Source organism: Anomaloglossus baeobatrachus, chromosome 9 (genome assembly GCF_048569485.1).
Source record: "Anomaloglossus baeobatrachus isolate aAnoBae1 chromosome 9, aAnoBae1.hap1, whole genome shotgun sequence".
NCBI lineage: Eukaryota > Metazoa > Chordata > Amphibia > Anura > Aromobatidae > Anomaloglossus > Anomaloglossus baeobatrachus.
In genome coordinates this window covers 47,635,252-47,644,804 of record NC_134361.1, presented here as the reverse complement: position 1 = coordinate 47,644,804, position 9,553 = coordinate 47,635,252, and positions in this window count along the sequence as shown.

Genomic DNA, 9,553 nt, shown 5'->3' with positions numbered 1-9,553 from the left:
CTGATGGTGGGTGCAGTCAGTTGTAACAGCCTCCTGAGAGTGAGGCAAGCCCCAGGGTCCTGTGTAGGTGTGTGGAACCACAAGGCGCAGAATAACTCAACACAAGCAGAATGTCTTTCAGGGGTTTTACTCACAGTTGATGGCAGGGTGAGTAACCCGGGCGTAGCTGGGATGAACCAGGCTGGAACCAGGTATCCTTCAGGCTGACTGATGAGGGTGGCTACCGACTCGCCTTCCTTAGCCCTTTACGTTTTGGGGTAACCCCGACTTTTAGTCCCTATGGGGGTCACCCAGGGAAGTTGCTGGTGCCTCTCTCCCCTTCGTTTTGGCCCGTTTGCTTGTAGCCTGGACCAGGACACTCCGGCAGCTTGCCTCCTGTGAACTATGGGCCCTAACTGTGGCTACGTGGCTGCGGACTCTGTAGTGTGGTCTTGGGGGTGTGAAGTGCCCCCTCAAGCAGGTTTGGCAGAAGAAAGCTGGATCTATCTCCGCACTGGGACCTGCTACCCGTTTGGGCCTGGTAACTCCCTGGCAGTCTCCTTACTTCCCACTCCGTTGCTCTCTCTTTAGCTGTGTGTGGATTTCGGGTAGCACTACTAGGTGACCGTTCTCCCCCGTCGGTAGTCACTGCGCGGACGCTGTTAGACTGCCACAGCCCCAGGGGTCTGCTCCTGACGTCTGCTCTCCCTGGACTGCACACTAAACTGACTCACTGTTCCCTCCTCTCCTGTTCTTGCCTACGCCACCTAGCAACCAGGCTCTCTACCACACCCCTTGAGTGGAGATGGAGGCTTCGCCCCCTCCACTCCTCAAGTGGAGGTGAAGGCTTTACCCCCTCCTGGGATCCCCAGGGGTCCTCTCAAAGGTACATGTGTGAGACCTGATCACTATGCGCCTGTGTAGTCACACCTCGGTCAGCCTTCTGGATTACCTGTATTGTACTGTCCCCAGCATGGGTGCAGTACTCAGTGGTGCCTGACCAGGTCAGGGGCGCCACATTCCCCCTTAGTTATCACCAGCACGTCCTCGGGCTGCAAGACAACATTTTAAAATGCATAAAACATTAAAACATGGTAAAACGTTTTAAAACCACCAGGTACCATACATCACCACCCTCCACTCACAAGTCCGTTAACCCACCCTAAACCCTTTCAGGAGGCAGGTCACCGGTTTCTTTTGGTAACCAGGTCTGGGCCATCCGTTTCCCCAGACCTTTCCTCCTCTCCTGTTCTTGCCTACGCCACCTAGCAACCAGACTCTCTTACCACACCCCTTGAGAGGAGATGGAGGCTTTTGGCCCCCTCCACTATTCCAGTGAAGGTGAAGGCTTTTCCCCCTCCTGGGATCCCCAGGGGTCCTCTCAAAGGTACATGTGTGAGACCTGATCACTATGCGCCTGTGTAGTCACACCTCGGTCAGCCTTCTGGATTACCTGTATTGTACTGTCCCCAGCATGGGTGCAGTACTCAGTGGTGCCTGACCAGGTCAGGGGCGCCACAAAAGTACTTATTATATCCCCTGTCAGGTTATATCATAATGTTTATCTCACAATGATTAAAGTACTTATCATGTCACTTTAGCATATCATCTCAGCATATCTCAACGCGTTTCTCCCTCAGGATGTCTGGGGGTTCATCAGGAGATTTTCATTTCATTTCTCATGAGCTAGGACCCAGATTCTTGTGGTCCAGAGTGGCGTTACCAGGCACAGCAACCGTTCCTCCATTGTGAGATCGGCTTTACAGATTGAAAATCTCCTGATGAACCCCCAGACATCCTGAGGGAGAAACGCGTTGAGATATGCTGAGATGATATGCTAAAGTGACATGATAAGTACTTTAATCATTGTGAGATAAACATTATGATATAACCTGACAGGGGATATAATAAGTACTTTAATCATTCTAAAATGTCAAATATTTTAACCTGAGATTGGTGTGCAGTTGTTTGGGCTGGTATTTGTATTTACATGTCCTGTAGGATGGAAGTACAGCCTGTTTATCTTGAAGGAAATTAGTGCAATTTGGGTTTACCCTGAGAGGGAAACTACTTGACCTGATATGTATTTACAATAGAGAGTGGTGACCCTGACTATTTAGGCTTATGTCCTCTGGGATGAGAGTACCTTCTGATCATCCCCAAGGGAACTACTGTGATTATGGTTCACCCTCTTAGGGGAACTACTTGATTACATATGTATGTTGACCTGACATGTATTAATATTTGAGAGTGGTTACCCAGACTATTTAGGCTTGTGTCCTCTGGAATGAGAGTACCTTTTGGTCATCCTCAAAGGAACTATTGTGATTATGGTTCACCCTGATTGGGGAACTATTTGATTCCATATGTATTAACAAAACTGCATACCAGACTTTTTTAGGTTTTTTTCGACCTGCACTGTTTTTTCACGTACACTATTTGGTGATGGTGGTTTTATGGTTGGAGGGACAGTAAGGGACAGCCGCCGAGGAGCGGGGGCACCAAGTGTTAGGGTGTTTACACTCCGCTGGTAGGTAGGGGATACTCATAGGGCTAGGATAGGCCCCCCCTCCCCTGCCTATATCCTCAATATCGACATCTGGCACACTTGTCTCCCAGTCACCCGCCCAACCACTTTTAAGTGGCTATTCCTCTTCTGACTGCACTGACAGTTTTTTAGTAAATGACTAATAAAAATGTACATTTTTAATAAAAGCAACATTAATCTACCATCCTAATATCGGCTGGTCATTGGCGCGGCCTGGAAACCCTCATTCTACTACTCTCTGTTATCTGCCAACCGAGGGACCGCTGCCGTGGCTTGGAGTTATGTACATACATGCTGTTATAGGAGTTGTGACTGTCACAACCCCTATAGGTGAGTAGTACCATATCTCTCTCTCTCCCCCATTGCTACTGGGGTAAGACCCTATTGCGCTTCTTTTTTCCACAGTTTATCTTCTATTGTACTCCACTGGGACTGGCACCCTACCCAGCACTCTATCATTGCACTCCCCTGGGACAGACACCCTACCCAGCACTCTATCATTGCACTCCCCTAGGACAGACACCCTACCCAGCACTCTATCATTGCACTCCCCTGGGACAGACACCCTACCCAGCACTCTATCATTGCACTCCACTGGGACAGACACCCTACCCAGCACTCTATCATTGCACTCCACTGGGACAGACACCCTACCCAGCACTCTATCATTGCACTCCACTGGGACAGACACCCTACCCAGCACTCTATCATTGCACTCCACTGGGACAGACACCCTACCTAGCACTCTATCATTGCACTCCACTGGGACAGACACCCTACCCAGCACTCTATCATTGCACTCCACCGGGACAGACACCCTACCCAGCACTCTATCATTGCACTCCACTGGGACAGACACCCCAGTTTACAAGACCAACATAGAGAGGATTGACTGTAATCGAGAATCATGTACATAAAAATATAAATAAATGAGGTATTGGTTAATATTTTGGCCAAAATACTCAAGCTCACAACCCAACGTCAAAGGTCTTCATTGTTTTGTGAGTCCCTATACTAAAATTATAAGCAAAGCCACAGAAAAATTAAAATTTACCAAAATTTCATAAGTTCAATATAGCTGAAAATGGGCAACAGTATTTACCTGCCCTGGTCACAGAATGTAATACAGTAACCGGATGGAGCAGCCTATCTTGACAAATAAGAAAGGTGCAAAACACTGATAAGACAACCACTCACAACCTGCCAAATCATGGAGGGGTGATTGCTCAGTATTAACATTGCACACAGAGAAGGCCTGAATAGGGGGCTGGTCACACACATGAAGTGCACAGTGCCTGGCTTACAGCCTATTAGTGATGCCCATAGTATTAGATTAGGCGGGCTGCACAGCACTCTATCAGTGCACCCCACAATCACAGACACCCTAGTTTATAAGGCCAACATAGATGGGCTTGGCTGCATCCTACATAAAAAGAGATATAATGTGCAAAAATATATAATAAATTTATGTGGCATGGGTCAATATTTTGGCCAAAATATACAAGCTCGCAACCCACGTCAAGGGTCCTCATTATCTTGCGAGTCCCTACCTAAAATTAAATGCAAAGCCACAGAAAAAGGAATTAAAATTCCTCGAAGGTTCAATAGAGCAAGAAAAAAGCCCTAAATCTTTCTGTGGCTTTGCTTTTAATTCACCCTTAAAGAGGTTTCCCCACGAATAAAGTTAAACTTAATTAAACAGGATCACAGCTGATTCTTTTTGTGAGGTAAAACATTTCCCTACTTGCTTTTAAAAAATCTTTTTCCTCAAAGAAAGAATAATTTGCGATCCCGTGCTGTAATGTCTGCATACTTTTTTAAGTCCTGCCCTGCCTAGCAGTATGATCAGACCATGTCCCTGTACGGTCAGACACAGCCATTACACAGTACATAGCAGGGACACATATATAAGAACATTTTTTTTAATCACATACAATTCTGGAAATTATTATTATTCCAAGATCTATTGATTAAAATTTTTGTTTAATTAAGTTTGCTCATGGGAAAACCCCTTTAACTAACTAAAGCTCCCGCCCCCCTAAACTTTGGGATCTGTCTAAGGACATCAGCTCAAAAAGGCTTCCTGGGATAGACTTGGAGCAAAACACTCCATTAATGCTGGTCCCAAAGAAACCCCGGCCTACACCCTTGAGCCTCAATACAAGACAGTTTCATAGCTTTAAGGTTGAAAGACCTAAGTCCATCAAGTTCAACTTAAAAGCTAATGTGCTGATCCAGAGGAAGGCAAAAACCCCATGAGGCAGATGCTAATTGCCCCATATTAGGGGAAAAATTCCTTCCCGACTCCACGTATGGCAATCAGACTAGTTCCCTGGATCAACGTCCCATAACAAAATCTAGTAACAATAACCTGCAATATTCTATCATTCACAAAAGGCACATTTATGCCATCCATGAACTTTTTTCTTTCAGCCGGGGTAGTAATGGAGGTGTCTGATAGCCACCTCTCCATTACTAACCCCCAGGGTTGATGCCAGCTGTTAATTCACAGCTGATACCAGCCCCAAAAGTATTAAACTGATTGCCACAACACAAGTGCAATCAGGAAAAGCTGGGCAAAGCGCCATAATTGGTGCATCTAATGCATGTGCCACTTCTGAAGTGGCTGGGGGCTGCTATTTTTAGGCTTGGAAGGGCCAAATAACCATTGGCCTTCCCAGCCTGATATTACCAACCCCCCACTGTCTGCTTTGCCTGGGCTAGTTATAAACATAGGGGGGAGCCCTCTCCATAGGTGACATCACCCATTATTAGTCTGCAGGTTATATAATATATACACCTGTTGTATTGTAATAACATAAGGGTACGTGCCCCCGATCAGGACCCCCTGCGTCCTGGACTCAGCGTGTCCTGACCTGCGGGGCAGAGAGTCACCTCCGTAGGAGAAGGCAGGAGACCGCAGCGACCCGTACCTATGATCAGGGTTCAGGGCACTGCGGTCTCTCGCTTGTGTTCTCCCTATGGAGGACACTTGTGACTCCGCAGCAAACAATTGACATGCTGTGGCTCAGGAGAACCGCACTGCAGGTCAATTTTTATTGCGAGCCGCACACGCACAGTGGTCAAGGGTTTTCTAGAAATCCCATCCACTGAGCTTGTACTGTACAACGCAGCATTTTGGACGGAGCTGAAGCATGCCGCATCCAAAACGCTGCTAACACTGATCGTGGGCACGCAGCCTAAAGGGGGCTTTACACGCTGCGACATCGCTAGCGATATATCGTAGGGGTCACGTCGTTAGTGATGCACATCCGGCGCTGGTAGCGACATCGCAGCGTGTGATACCTAGGAGAGATGATCAACGAGCGCAAAAACGTGAAGAATCGTTGCTCGTTGACACATCGCTCCTTTACCAAATATCGGTGATGGTGCATGCCGCTGGTTGTTCATCGTTCCTGCGGCATCACACATCGCTATGTGTGACACCGCAGGAACGACAAACAGCTCCTTACCTGCGTCCACCGGCAATGAGGAAGGAAGAAGGTGGGCGGCATGTTCCGGCCGCTCATCTCCGCCCCTCCTCTGCTATTGGACGGCTGCCGTGTGATGGCGCTGTGACGCCGCATGAACCGCCCCCTTAGAAAGGAAGCGGATCTCCGACCACAGCGATGGCGCAGGGAAGGTAAGTCCGTGTGACGGGTGTTAGCGATGTTGTGTGCCACGGGCAGCGATTTGCCCGTGACGCACAACCGACGGGGGTGGGTACGCTTGCTAGCGATATCAGTACCGATATCGCAGCGTGTAAAGTACCCTTAAGAGTTCACTCCTCAAGCAGTTTGCACCAGAAATTTTACAAGGGAAACTATTTACTTTAAAAGAGATTTCCTGTAGTGGACAATCCTTTTAATATATTTAATATATAATAAAATGTCATTTTTGTCTTAAAGGGGATGTCCAGGACTGAGGTTAACGACAGACTTTTGAATCCTAACAGGAGCTGCACTGTGCGCTGTGAGGATTCGCCTGTGCCGGTAGCGGGCAGTCATGTGACTTGCATACATGCGTGTTCAGGTGCTGACACCTAGAGCAACTGCAGACTATTACCTCAAGCCTGGAAAACCCCTTTAACAAACCTGAATTAAAATTGTGAAAAAAAATATTTACACAAAGATTTTTCACAGGACTCATAACCAGAAAACTGATAAAAAAATTGTTAATTGTTTTGCATATTTTACACTGCACCCTGTACATGAGTCTCCCAAGGAGCTGAAAATACAGGGAGAAGTCACAAGAGACCCTGATTCCAGCGATGTATCACTTACTGAGCTGTTTGCTGTAATTTTGATAAAATCAATGTCTAGCAGTTATACAGAGCTCATTAATATGCTGGACTACCAGCAGCACGCCAAGTAGTCCTGTAATGATAATTTCCTGCTGTGATTTTATCAAAACTACACTAAGCAGCTCAGTAAGTGACACACCACCGGAATCAGCATCTCTGCTATTATATTATGCAGATTAGGTAGCAAAAACCTGCTGATAGATTCTCTTTAAAAGATGAGTCAAATTCATTAAGAGGAAGTGAATTTGGTGCATCTGACTCAAACGGGCGCTTCATGAAGGTTGGTATAGAAAAACACCAGCCTTGATTAAACACCACCAAAGGGTTACATGACATTAGCAGATACAGAGCAGGGGAGGGGTATACATCACCAGGTTCACATCATGGTCTTGGGTCGTCCTCCATTGGCTTTTTTTTCATTCTGATGAAAATGTAGCGTTCTTCTGTTTCTCTCCAAAAAGGCAATAAGGGTGCAGGGCTCCACGGTTTATAATCCAAAGGCTCGTTCTTGTCCTTCGTCCTATATAAGAAAGTAATATTGTTGCAGGGCTCCATGGTTTATATTCCCAGAGCTCCACTTACGTCTTTCTGGCTGCCATGGTTCGGCTCCATCGTCCGGCCTCTATAGTAAGAAAGGGAGAAATGGCTGTAAAGCTCCCAGGAGTGGATTGTTTAGAGCCTTTGATCATTGTGACATCACAAAGTGATGACATAGGCAAGTGGGCGGGGCACCTTTATTAAGTCCTTGGTTGTGGTCGGATGCAATTTGCATATTCTATGAGGTTGGATGGAATTTCCATATTTCATGATGCCATAAACCGCCGATGTCACCACAATGAGAACAGACATGAACATTCCATTCGGGGCCCGGCCGTCATCATCATCTGATCCATTCATGACTGCGGCGAAACAGATGTCGGGGTTCAGTTTTCTTGTCTAGTTACAAAGCAGAGGACTTAGTGCTATAAAAAGCGAATGTGCGATCAATGGTTCCCTGAATTCACAGCTCTGGAGCCGGAGGATCAGCCACTAAGGATTCTGGGAAAATTGAGTGACAGATGTTAAAGTAAATAAAAACTGAATTTTTAGAAATCCGGGAGAGACCCCTGGAGATGTAATGGGGGCCGCGTCTTGTGTTATACAGCCTTGTACAAAAACATAAACTACATAAATGGTGCTCTCCAAGAAACTATATTATGTGTGTCTCACAACAAGTCTCCTTTTGGTGATTTTGGTTCTGCAGTCATGCTTTGCACAGTACAGCTCCTCTCTTATCCCGTTATATACAGCCTCATCCTGCACTACATGGCTCCTCTCATCTATATACAGCCTCCTCTTCTAGTACATGGCTCCTCTATATACAGCCTCCTCCTCTAGTACATGGCTCCTCTCCTCTATATACAGCCTCCTCTAGTACATGACTCCTCTCATCTATATACAGCCTCCTATTCTAGTACATGGCTCCTCTATATACAGCCTCCTCCTCTAGTACATGGCTCCTCTCCTCTATATACAGCCTCCTCCTCTAGTACATGGCTCCTCTCCTCTATATACAGCCTCCTCCTCTAGTACATGGCTCCTCTATATACAGCCTCCTCTTCTAGTACATGGCTCCTCTATATACAGCCTCCTCTTTTAGTACATGGCTCCTCTCCTCTATATACAGCCTGCTCCTCTAGTACATGGCTCCTCTCCTCTATATACAGCCTCCTCCTCTAGTACATGGCTCCTCTCCTCTATATACAGCCTCCTCCTCTAGTACATGGCTCTTCTCCTCTATATACAGCCTCCTCCTCTAGTACATGGCTCCTCTATATACAGCCTCCTCTTCTAGTACATGGCTCCTCTATATACAGCCTCCTCTTTTAGTACATGGCTCCTCTCCTCTATATACAGCCTGCTCCTCTAGTACATGGCTCCTCTCCTCTATATACAGCCTCCTCCTCTAGTACATGGCTCCTCTCCTCTATATACAGCCTCCTCCTCTAGTACATGGCTCTTCTCCTCTATATACAGCCTCCTCCTCTAGTACATGGCTCCTCTATATACAGCCTCCTCTTCTAGTACATGGCTCCTCTATATACAGCCTTCTCTTCTAGTACATGGCTCCTCTCCTCTATATACAGCTTGCTCCTCTAGTACATGGCTCCTCTCCTCTATATACAGCCTCCCCCTCTAGTACATGGCTCCTCTCCTCTATATACAGCCTCCTCCTCTAGTACATGGCTCCTCTATATACAGCCTCCTCTTCTAGTACATGGCTCCTCTCCTCTATATGCAGCCTCCTCTTCTAGTACATGGCTCCTCTCCTCTATATACAGCCTCCTCCTCTAGTACATGGCTCCTCTCCTCTATATACAGCCTCCTCCTCTAGTACATGTCTCCTCTCATCTCTATACAGCTTTATCCTGCAGTACATGGCTCTTCTCCTCTATATACAGCCTCCTCCTCTAGTACATGACTCCTCTCTATATACAGCCTCCTCCTCTAGTACATGGCTCCTCTATATACAGCCTCCTTATATACAGCCTCCTCTTCTAGTACATAGCTCCTCTCCTCTATATGCAGCCTCCTCTTCTAGTACATGGCTCCTCTCCTCTATATACAGCCTCCTCCTCTAGTACATCGCTCCTCTCCTCTGTATACAGTCTCCTCCTCTAGTACATGTCTCCTCTCATCTCTATACAGCCTTATCCTGCAGTACATGGCTCCTCTCCTCTATA